Source organism: Nycticebus coucang, chromosome 12 (genome assembly GCF_027406575.1).
Source record: "Nycticebus coucang isolate mNycCou1 chromosome 12, mNycCou1.pri, whole genome shotgun sequence".
In the NCBI taxonomy this organism is placed as follows: domain Eukaryota; kingdom Metazoa; phylum Chordata; class Mammalia; order Primates; family Lorisidae; genus Nycticebus; species Nycticebus coucang.
Genome location: NC_069791.1, coordinates 3526361 through 3538433, shown reverse-complemented (window position 1 = coordinate 3538433; position 12073 = coordinate 3526361).

Sequence of the window (12073 nt, the reverse complement as noted above, 5' to 3'; positions counted from 1 at the left end):
TAGTTTGAGATCAGTGAGGCTGACGCTTTTAGCTTTGTTCTTTCTCAAGATTGATTCGGCTATTCATGGTCTTTGTGGTTCTATATACATGTAATATTTTTATGTTCTATCTGAATTAAAAAATATTTTTTTTGTTCTGCAAAAAATTCCATGAAGGATTTGATAGGGATTGCATTCAGTTGGTACATTACATTGGGCTATAGATTTTGACCAATATCAAATTTTCCAGTCCGTGAATATGAGATGTCTTTACATTGATCTGTGTCTTATTTACTTTCATTCATTGATGTTTTATAGTTTTTGGTATGAAAATCTTTATGTCTTTGGTTACATCTATTCTTAGGCATTTTATACTTTTCAGTGCTGTTATGAAGAAGATTGTTTTCTTAATTTCCTTTTGAGATAGTTTGTTGTTAGTAGCTAGAAACATAGGCAAAGTGGGAAAATGTGAGTGGTAAGACTAAATAATGATCTTTTAAATATTAAACAATGATCCTTCCAATACGAGCCAAAGAGGCGTTCAGCAATTAAAGAAATTTAACATAGTTTTCTAACGGTTCCTCTGTTATGTTTTGAGTGTACAATATCTAGCATGTCTAAAATCGGGCATTTTTGCAGACCAACTAGCTCTTGCCACAAAGCTTTTTTCATAGTTTGTTTTTCTTTTCTCTCTTCTGTTATAGGTAGTCTGGCTCACTTTCATCATAGTAGCCTTTATTTCTCATTAACCAAGTTAACCTTTCAGGAAAGTGCGTCTTTTTCCGTGTATATGGTGTTTTTCAAAATCCTTATGGTATTTTTCTTTTTAATTTGTATATGTTGATTTCCCATCTGGCAACTTTATTATATTTATTTATTCGTTCTAACAAGTTTTCTTTTGGCGAAAGAAAGGGTTTTCTATATACAAAATCATGTCTTCTATAAACAGAGAATTTTACTTTTTAGGGTTTTCTATATACAAAATCATGTCTTCTATAAACAGAGAATTTTACTTTTTCTTTTTGAATTCAGAAACATTTTTTTTTCTGAATATTTGTTTTCCTTTCCTAATGGCTCCAGTTAGAATTTTCAGTAGAACATACAAGTAGTGAGAGCGGGCATCTTTGCCTCATTTCTGATCTTAGAAGATCAAGAACTACTGAGCTCATCGGCAAGTATGATATTCCCTGTGAACGTTTTATATATGGCTTTTAGTGTGTTGAGATATTTCCTTTCTATACCTAATACATTGAGAGATTTACCATACAAGGAAGTTGAATCTTGTCAAACACCCTTTCTGCATCTGTAGAGAGTTATCATGTGATTTTTTTTTTTGCAGTTTCTGGCCGGAGTTTGGTTTGAACCTGCCGCCTGTGGCATATGGGGCCAGCCTATCACGTGATTTTTAACCTTTATCTGTTGCTGTGGAGTATCACAATAATTGCTTTCTGTATGTTGAGCTGTCCTGTCCAGCAGCCAACCCAGGGATAAATCCCACTTGGTCCTGAGGCATCATCCGTTCACTGTGCTGTTGAACTCAGTTTACCGATATGTTGGTGAGACTTTTTGCATGTCTGTTCATCAGGAATGTTGGCTTGTAGTTTTCTTTTCTTCTGGAAATTGGGGCACTGGATGCAGAAATCAGCTCTCTCCCTCCACAGGCTGATGCTGAGAGCTGGGATTCTTTCCGTCTGCTGACCTTGTGCTGACCAACCGTGTGTCACCACTTCCATCATCCCTCGAGCAGCCAGACTGCATGGGACCTTCCATGGCTCCACCAGTGGGAAGACAGAGGCCAGTCCTTTGGGGACCCTTCTCAGAAAAGGGCGCTACACATGTGAACTCACCCCTTTCTTCCCCTGGGGGCTCCTCTTCCTGATTACATTGTGCCATCACTGGGGGTTAGGGACCTGGAAAGTGGACCCCAAATCTCCCTACCCGTTGTGGTGGGTGTGGTTTCACGTTTGCCTCTGACTTTCTCACAAAAGAATTTGTCCCTGATTTGGTGCTGAATCAGTGTGTTTGTGAGGAGAAGCAGGGTCCAGGGTTTCCTGTTCTGCCGTAGGCTTCAGATCAGCTCTTCGTTCAAGGCTATGTTTGACCTTCCCTTTCTCCTTCTCCAGAAACAGCAATACCATCCATTCATGAGATGCAATTCACTAAAGTGATGTCAGTAAAGAAGCAATGTTAAGTATAACTGTCCAGGTTTTAAGTTACTTTGTTATCTAATTCCATGTTATAATTTTGGTTTTGTTCTTTCGGATTACATGCGCCACTACTGCCCGTCACTGCTGTTTTGCTGGGACACATTTGACTTCCACTGTCTGCCTGAGTACTGATTGCGATATAATAAAACCATATTATCTGCTAAAGCTTGTTCTCCTGCTCTTCTGGTGAAATCAGAAATTCTGCCATTTCTAGGGTGGCATCTCTGATGAGATTCCCTTCTAATAGAAGAGGGGAAAGTGGATTTTATTTTCAATGTATCTTGTCACAAATCTATAGGAGTGTTTTCCACTTCGTCCAGGTGGCTATGAAAGTATTTCAAGAAATCTGGAAATTAATATACTAATCTGAGCATTGCATAGAAGCTGGATAATCAGACTATCACACGTGTATCTATAAGCTCTGTCTTTCAAATGTATATAGATTTTATTACAATTGACAAAATACCAATCATTTTAAAGATTTACTGAATTCATAGATACTATTTGTCATCACGTATTTCCTGAGCCAATGGATAGCAGAACTGCAGTTATTATAATATGTAATTTTTTTGTTGCTATTAATAAAGTCATCTTTTATAAATGAAAGCACCTTTCAGGTCCACATGTTACTCCTTGCTAAGGCTTGATTCTAGCAGCACGACTGCCTCGCCTCCTTTGGCAATCACAGCATAGGAATTTTTATTGCCTCCAAAAAATTCTAGGAGAGGCATATTGTTTTTTACCACTTTGCCAGGCAGAATTAATTATTGTATTTATGTAACTTTATGTAATGGTGACTGCTTACCATCCCTGCCCATTTTGGTACCAGCATACTTTTCCAGAGTACAATTTTTAATTACAAAAATAATACATTGGATACATTAAAGAAAACCAAGTTTTTAATGCCTGTGTAATATCTTTTTTGGTGATATGATTATATTTGATCATTTATAAGCAATACGCTTATAAATAAATAAAAATCCATATCCTTGTATATAATTTTTTCTTTCGTATAATTTTGTGTCAAAATTCCTCCGAGAGCACGAACGCGTTTGAAGCTCCTCTCACACGTTCCCCGGTTGCCTCCGCTAAACGTGCTGCATGACGGGCTGAGCTCCACGGGGGCCACTTCCCACTGTCATGCACGCTTCCCCCTCACCCAAACACATTGTCTTGGTATTTTAAAAAGTATTATTGCTAATTTGGTAAAAATTATTATCAAAAGGTTGGACTTTTTTACATTTATATTATCTGTTTGTATTTCTTCTTTTAAGAATTGTCAGTTCTTGTTTTTAGCACTAGAACCTGGTTTCCCTTAGAGCTTTTTATTTTGATAGCATTTCTCATTCTGACAATTTGCAGCTAATTTTCTATGTCCTTGCACTAAAACTAGCAATTTTATCTCCATTGTTGAGTCTCTGTAGACCTTCTGACTGTAACTGCTCAAAGTTCACATATTGGAATATCTTCTTCCTCATCCGCATTTATCTAGATTTTGTTTTTAATATTATAGTGCAGGACTGAGCAAATTTTGGAACTGTTTTCCACAATCCTTGATGCACATTTTGTTCTGAAATGTCTTTCCTATTTGAACCGTGTCCCTACTTCAATCCTTGTGAGCTCTCCCGTCTATCTGGGATGCAGGACAGTGGGCCATACATTGTCTGGGATGCAGGACAGTGGGCCATACATTGTCTGGGACGCAGGACAGTGGGCCATACATTGTCTGGGATGCAGGACAGTGGGCCATACATTCTCTGAGAGGCAGGGCTGTGGGCCATACATTCTCTGGGATGTAGGACAGTGGGCCATACATTCTCTGAAAGGCAGGGCTGTGGGCCATACATTGTCTGGGACGCAGGACAGTGGGCCATACATTGTCTGGGACGCAGGACAGTGGGCCATACATTCTCTGAGAGGCAGGGCTGTGGGCCATACATTCTCTGGGATGTAGGACAGTGGGCCATACATTGTCTGGGATACAGGGCAGTGGGCCATACATGTTGTTAAACCCCGTTAGGTTTAAGGGACAGGGAAGCCTTCCATCTGCAGGGACCCCTCAGTTCTTTGATACTATCTCACGCCATGAAATATCCATGAAGACAGCCACCCGAGGCTTTGCCGTGTATAGCTTCATCATCTGCTGCCAACTACAGTCTGTAAGTGACCAGGGGCCTGCGTACTACCACGGCAGCTTGTATGTTACAAATAGAAACAATATGGCCATGATAATGACTTAACTGGCCCATCAGCTCTACTTTTGAATTATCTGGCTTCTTTGAGAAGGCAATGAAATTGAAAATTCAAGCTAAGAAATATATTATATGAATAAGCAAAAATGTGTCGTAGAAAGAATATGAGCTTTGGCATCAGATGGTGGGAGCCTGAGCTCCCTTTGACTAGCTGGGTAGCTTTGGTTTTAACTTGTCTAAATTTCAATGCTCTTCAGTTACAAACAGTAATAAATAATAGGCAGTGTGGAAGTTGTAAGAATTAAGTATAAAATATAGTTATGCTTGCACAGAGAATCACATTGTCCACACCAGAACATAGGAATCAGAAATCTTATCTAGTGTCAAGCTTTGCTAATCATTTCAAAAGCCCAGGCCACCAAGAAGCAGAGAAGCAGTGCAGAGAGAGCTCGGGTGGACGGGGGCTCCCTACGTCCTTCTTGAAATGCAAACATAGGCCCCCTGCCCCAGAATAACAGATACGGTCTCCAAATGAGGTTTTATAAATTTTTAATCTGACAAAGTGAGGAACATTTAAGTCATAGAACATCTTTATTTTGGGCAGGTGCGGGGGCTCACGCCTGTAATCCCAGCACTCTGGGATGCCGAGGCAGGAGGGTTGATTGAATCCAGGAGTTCAAGACCAGTTGAGCAAGAGTGAGACCCTGTCTCTACTAAAAATAGGAAACTTATTCAGGCATTGTGGTGGGCACCTGAAGTCCCAGCTACCTGGGAGGCTGAGACAAGAGGATCACTTGGGCCAAAGAGTTTGAGTTTGAGGTTGCTGTGAGCTATGAAGCCACAGCACTCTACCAAGGTTGAGGGAGTGAGACTCTGTTTCAAAAAAAGGAAAGGAAAGAAAGAGGATCTTCATTTTATACACATGTCCGAGAGTGCTTTGGCTTATGTGACATTCTCCAAGAAGCCATATGTCATAAATCAATTCTGAGTTTGTTCACCATAAGTGGTCTTTTAGTCAAGGACATCTTACTAAGAACCTATGACTTTCCTCCTAGCAAATATCACTAGTCTGTCTAGAGCACAGTGACGAGGGGACTAAATCAATTTCTTTTTCTGTTTTCCTGACAGGGATTCCCCGAACCCCACCCCACCCTCCATAAGAGAAGTGAATGGGTCACAGGCAGCCTTCTCTCAGCTTCCTCCCAGACACGTGGAGAACTGGGCGAGTGCCTGACGGGGAACACTGCCCAGTAAACTCATGTGTGATTTTGAAGCCTGTACAGTAAATTCTCATTTCCTGGCTCTCTCACTTTAAGCAAAAATGATGTATAACCCCGCCTCCACTATACCGTAGGCTAACTGATACAAAGAAGAGTGAAGTTCCTACCCCATATTTCTGGTGACTAAAATATCACCAAAGGTCTAAATAAAGATCCCCCCCCAAAAAACTACTTATATTAAACATGGAAATAAATATGAGCTACACATACATTTAAGAAAGACTGGAGCAGGTTCAGTGATTCACACCTGTAATCCCAGCACTTTGGGAGGCTGAGGTGGGAGGATGACTTGAGGCCAGAAGTTTGAGGCCAACCTGAGCACATAGGGAGACCCAGTCTTTATAAAAAAGTTTCTAAAAAATTTAGCCAGATGTGGTGGTGTGCACCTGTAGAGCCAGCTACTTAGGAGGCTCAGGTGGGAAGATAACTTACGCCGAAGAGTTGGAGGCTGCAGTGAGCTATAATCAGGCCACTGCACTCCAGCCTGGGCAGTAGACAGAAACACTCTGTGTCAATTTATAAAAAAGAAGAAGAAAGAGAAAAGAAAGGAAAGATTAGTTAAAACAGGTGAAATGATTATTTCCATGCTTATTCCAGTTCAGAGCCACAGGTCCGGGGGACTCACTTTGCAGCTCAGAGGCAAGGTTAGAACCCGTCCTGGACAGACTGTTGTTCCACCTGGGGCAGCACACTCACATCCCCCCCATGTTCAGACTGGTACAATTAGACAGGCCAGCTCGCCCCAATTCACCCCACTTCATCTTTGGGATGTGGGGGAAAATGGAAAATCTATACAAATGTGGCGAGAACACAGAAGGTCCACCCAGGCCGCAGCTGGGAATTAAATTTTTTCCCTCCAGCTCTATACCGTTCAAGGACCTGCTGTAACTGTAAGAAAGTCTTTAATGTAACGCTGTTGATATCGTCAAATCAGTAAAGGTCTGTCATCCTACAAAAACCACATAAATGTTTTCACAAGCCATCTTCAAAAATTGATATTTGGAATTATTTCCTTTGCTTAAAGTATGTGCTATAATCGGATATTATGTTGTGTGAACGAGCCCAGTGATGAGAAGAGTCAAGTGCACTGAGAAAATAACTCTTTTCCCAGCGAGGGATTATGTTTGTTATTTGCTGTCCAAGGCTTACGGGGTGGAGTGATGCTGACGCTTCAGGAAACGCTCCGTTAGGAGGCCACACGCTGTCATGGATGACCTTGTGGAGACCAGTGAGCAATCTGAAGGCAAAGTTACTGGACAAGACTCTGTCATTTCTGTTTCTTATGCAAACTGAGATCCATGAGCTTTCCTCAGACCGTGGATACCTTGCTAGAATCACTAAAAGGAATGTAAGTCTTCACCCTGGAAAGGCACAGAGAATCTGCATCAGGCTTTTAGAGGGACATTATTAGAAACAGGCAGGCCCCAGAGAGAGCAGCCATCTTCACCAGTCCTCACGATGATCAGCAAGGTAGGGCTCAGGTTCTGCCAAAGAGAGACCACCTGGAGTACGTGTATCCTTAGCTTATATCAAAAATATGTGTGCTAGAATGGGTGTTGGATTCCCAGGAATCCATAATTTCCCATACGAGGTGAAGGTACTAACTGCAAGATAAAGGTGGGATGCCTAAGGCCCAGAAGAAGCCAGATGATCAGCCTCCTAACCACCTGGGTTCAGGGTGCAGGGTGCAGGCCGGGAAGTGGGAGGGCAGATACAGAGACAGACAGAGGCAGGGAGGGCACAGCTGCAAAGGGCTGTGGGACCCAAGTTAAGGAGGTCAGCTTCCCTAGAAGAGCAAGAAGGAGCAAGGAATGTTTAGCGAGGAACAGACTTGATTCCATTTTCAATCTAGAACTATCTCAGTAGCAGCAGTGTGAGAAACGAGGGCTGGCAATTATTTAGATGTCACAGTGCCCCGGTGGGGGCTGATGGTGGCCTGAGCTGAGGGGGCAGAGTGAGGGTGAAGAGAGGGGCATCCAGAAGGCGGGAAGGAGGGTGGCCCTGCTGACTGGAGGGAGGTGAGGAAGGACCAGGGAGGAAACCGGCCAGGCACTGGATGGCTGGGTGGAGGTGGGACCAGCACGGGTGCTGGGGGACATGGGGAACTCAAAGAAATGGAAGGTAGTGGACAATTTTGGGCAGAATGCCCAGAGACACCCAAATGGCGGATGTCCAGCAGACAAGACTTGTGAGGTAGCAGTGAGCTTGGAGTTCTGATATGAGTCACACCTTCTAGATTACCTTGACAACCTTGGTGACCTTGGCAGGAGTGAATCTGGGAGGGGTGGTAGAGCCAGAGCCAGCCTGGAGTGGCCTGGAGAAGTGACAGGAATCTGGGAAGGTGACCAGGAAGCAGAGAGCATTGTCTGTGGAGAAAAGCAGGGAAACAGAGGTGGAAGGTGGGAGGTGGAGCTCAGAGGTCAGAGGGGTTTTGTTTTTGCTTTAATCCAGGAGCTATCAACAGCCTGATGACTGCAGGGAAAGGAGGAGATGGATGAGTCAGGAAAGGGAGGGAATAATCGGAGTCCCTGAGGTCAGAGAGGGCAGGGCCAGGCACAGGAGAAATGGGGAGGGGAGAGAACCAAGGCAGGAGTAGGCCGGGCTGACGATGGGCCTGCACCCTTCAGCTATGGAATTAGGGAGCAAACACCACTGTCTCCAAAGTCTGAAACAATTCTACCAAGATGTGAGGGGACTTGGCCTTTGAATGGAGACCCAGCCAGATGCCAAGGCCAGGGCATCCCTGCTCCCAGGCAGGCAGCCCTCAGCCACTTCCCTCCACCCAGCAGGCCTAGAGAAACAGTTGTTAGGAGAGGATTCCTTAATAATCCTTCAGGTCTGTGTTTGCAGAGAGGCGATGAGGACTGACAAAGGGCCTTAGTTAACCCTTATCCAGTGCACATCCCCACCGTGGGCAGCCTACCTGTCCTGCTCACAGAGTTATGTAAGAAAAGGCATCAACTGACTTTGAACATTTAAAGAAAGGGAGAGAGGGAGGGAGGGAGGAAGGAGGCAGAGAGAGAAGAAGGAGAAGCAAAGGAAGAATCCTTATCGTCAAAGTGTTTAAGGAGGAGAAGCTTCTGGAGTGAACTGCCCTACCCGCCCACACACACCATGCCCTGTAGCAGAGCAGACAGAGTTGGTGGCAGCTGCTCCCTGGGGAGGCGGTGATCACTGAACCTGGCCCTGCGCCTGCTCAAGTAAGTCAGCAGCAACAATCACAGCTCCGCTCCACTGCGCGGAGAAGCAGGTGCTTTACGTATCCTGACAGCTCTAGAATCACCCTCCTTCTGCGGGTGAGAAAACCGTGCTCCAAGAAGGCAAATGGCTGAGCCTGCCCAGCCAGTGAGCTGAAAACCCAGAATCTGCAGAGGGATTATTGGGAATCTAGGTATGAGGTCTTAGAAGGGTTGTGTCAGCCCTGTGTGCTGCTGTCTCTGGGAAATGAGAGTGTTGAGAGGCCCTGCTTCATAGGGTTGAGATGGTTAAATGAGCTCGTACTTACAAACTCACAGAAAGTATCATAAGATAAAAAAAAAAAAAAAAAAAAAAAAGAAGAAGAAGTACAGCTGAATTCAATCCAGAGAGAATAATCTGGAAATCCAAAAGCTACAAGAGAAACAAGTAAAAACATGATCATTCTACCCAGCATGGAGGGGCAGGTGGCACAGATCACCCTCAGGCTAGAGACAGAAGTAGGAGGCTTGGCGGCTAAGCTCTCAGGTCGTGGAGTTGAAGCACATTCAGAGGGAATTTCAGCTTTGCCACATAACCTTTCCAGTTCTCAGTTCTTCATCTTTATTTTGTTTTAAATTTTTTGTTTGGAGGAGAGATTAAAGATGGCGGCCGAGTAACAGCTTCCCTGCAACTGGGAACAGTGAGTCTGGGGAGATAAGACTCCAGGCATCTCTGGCCGGTGGGATCTGCCTATAATCATCCCTTTGAGGATACAGGGAGCCAGCAAGGGACTTCTGAACCCTAAGAGGAGGACAAAAACAGTGGAAAACTGGGAAGTGGTTGTGTGTGTTCGATCGACCTAATCACGCTGCAACCATAAGAACAAGCAGCAGTGAGACTGCAAACAGGAAAGGCCTTACCTGTGAACTGTTTCGGTGTTCTTGGACTTGGCATTCAGTTGAACTGCCCTAGGGGAGAGCTTGAGCAGGAGTGTGGAGAACTTTGGGCATTGTCTGGGGCTCCAGACTGAGCCACTGAGCTGGGTGCAGGAAGCCATTGTGAAAGAACTGCCCTGGCAAGCTCCTCAGGGTCTCAGAGCAAGGATTGGGCAGGTCTCAGAGCAAGGATTGGGCGGGTCAAAGTAACATACTGACTGAGCAGCCTAAAGGCGGGGACGGAGCTGCCTTACAGCCTTAATCCTTAGGGGCAGAGTGAGATGGTTTTGGCACACTGGAGCCTTGGCCTGTTGCCCTGGGTAGAGTGCCGTGATGTCACAGCTCATAGCAACCTCAAACTCCTGGGGTTGGCGCTGCCCAGACTCCATAAGAGCTGTGCAGCCACCCCCGACCGGTGATCCGCACCCACGGGGCCTCCACATTCCCTGACTAGGATCTGCGGGAGCCACGCAACCCTGCGTCCTCCCTCCTGTGTCCTCCCAGCTTCCACACTAGCCCATTCATCTGGAAAGGGACTCTGGTAGCTGCATGCCCTTTGGAGCCCTCCCTGCCTCTGCACAGAGCTCTTCTCCTGGCCAGAGACTGCTGGAGCCTTGGGCTCTTTGTGCCAAAGTCACTGGGCACCTGGCACTCCCAGAACGGTGCACACCACCCCCAGCCCTGTTGCTGGATCTGGGTGTGTCACAAACTGGAGCTGCTTCTACAACCAGAGCTCCCTAGCTAGCGCAGCCCCAGAGGAACTACACAGGGTCACTCCCTACAAAGATACAGCAACAACAGAGTGATCCCGCTGGGGTCTAATCTTGGAGAGACACCTCCCCAACTCTGAGGATGGCCATAGGCAATGGTGAAAAACAATCAGGAGGCGAAATCAACAGAAAAACTCTGGCAATATGAATAATAAGAGTAGCTCAACTCCCCCAAGGATCAATGGGGCAGAAACAGCACAAGACCCCATGCACAAACAGCTGAGATGTGAGAAATTGAATTCAGGATGTGGATAGCAAATAAGATCGAATTAGAATTCCAAAAGTTATCTCAAGAATTCAACGGATTCAAAGACCAAATGACCAAAGATTTCGACACATTGAGACAAGAAGTTGCATCCCTCAAAGATCTGAGAAACACAGTAGAATCCCTCAGTAACAGAATGGAGCAAGCAGAACAAAGGATTTCTGACATTGAAGACAAAGCTTTCGAACGCTCCCAAACCCTCAAAGAAGAAGAGAAATGGAGAGCAAAAACAGATCACTCTCTCAGAGAACTCTCGGATAATTTGAAGAAAACCAATATTTGTCTTATAGGGATCCCAGAAAGTGACAAAGTGGCTTCACAAGGTACAGAGTCTCTTCTCCATGAGATTATGAAGGATAACTTTCCATACATGCCAAGAGATTCTGAAATTCAGATAGCAGACAGTTTCAGAACTCCAGCATGACTCAACCCAAATAAGACATCCCCCAGACACATCATAATCAATTTCACTAAAGTTAATATGAAGGAGAAAATTCTGAAAGCTGCCAGACGAAAGAAAACCATTACCTACAAGGGGAAGAATATTAGAATAACTGCAGATCTCTCTGCTGAAACCTTTCAAGCTAGAAGAGGATGGTCATCGACTTTTAATCTCCTAAAACAAAATAACTTTCAACCCAGGATCCTGTACCCAGCTAAACTGAGCTTCATTTATGACGGAGAAATTAAATACTTCAACGACATTCACATGTTGAAGAAATTTGCCACAACTAAACCAGCTCTCCAGGACATTCTTAGACCTATCCTCCATAAAGACCAGTGTAATTCTCCACCACAAAAGTAAACCCACCCAAAAAAATTTTGATAAAATTCCAACTTCCACAGTCGCAAAAGGATTAAAAATGTCCACCAGTCTCTCGAAAGGCTTATCAATACTCTCAATTAATGTGAATGGTTTAAATTGTCCACTAAAGAGGCATAGGTTGGCGGACTGGATACAAAAACTCAAGCCAGATATCTGCTGCATATAAGAATCGCATCTTACATTAAAAGACAGATATAGACTCAAGGTGAAGGGATGGTCATCTATATTCCAGGCAAATGGAAAGCAGAAAAGAGCAGGCGTTGCAATCCTGTTCGCAGATACAATAGGCTTTAAACCAACCAAAATAATTAAGGATAAGGATGGACACTTCATATTTGTTAAAGGCAATACTCAATATGATGATCAATTATTAATATTTATGCACCCAACCACAATGCACCTCAATTTATAAGAAAAACTCTAAGAGACATGAGCAACTCGA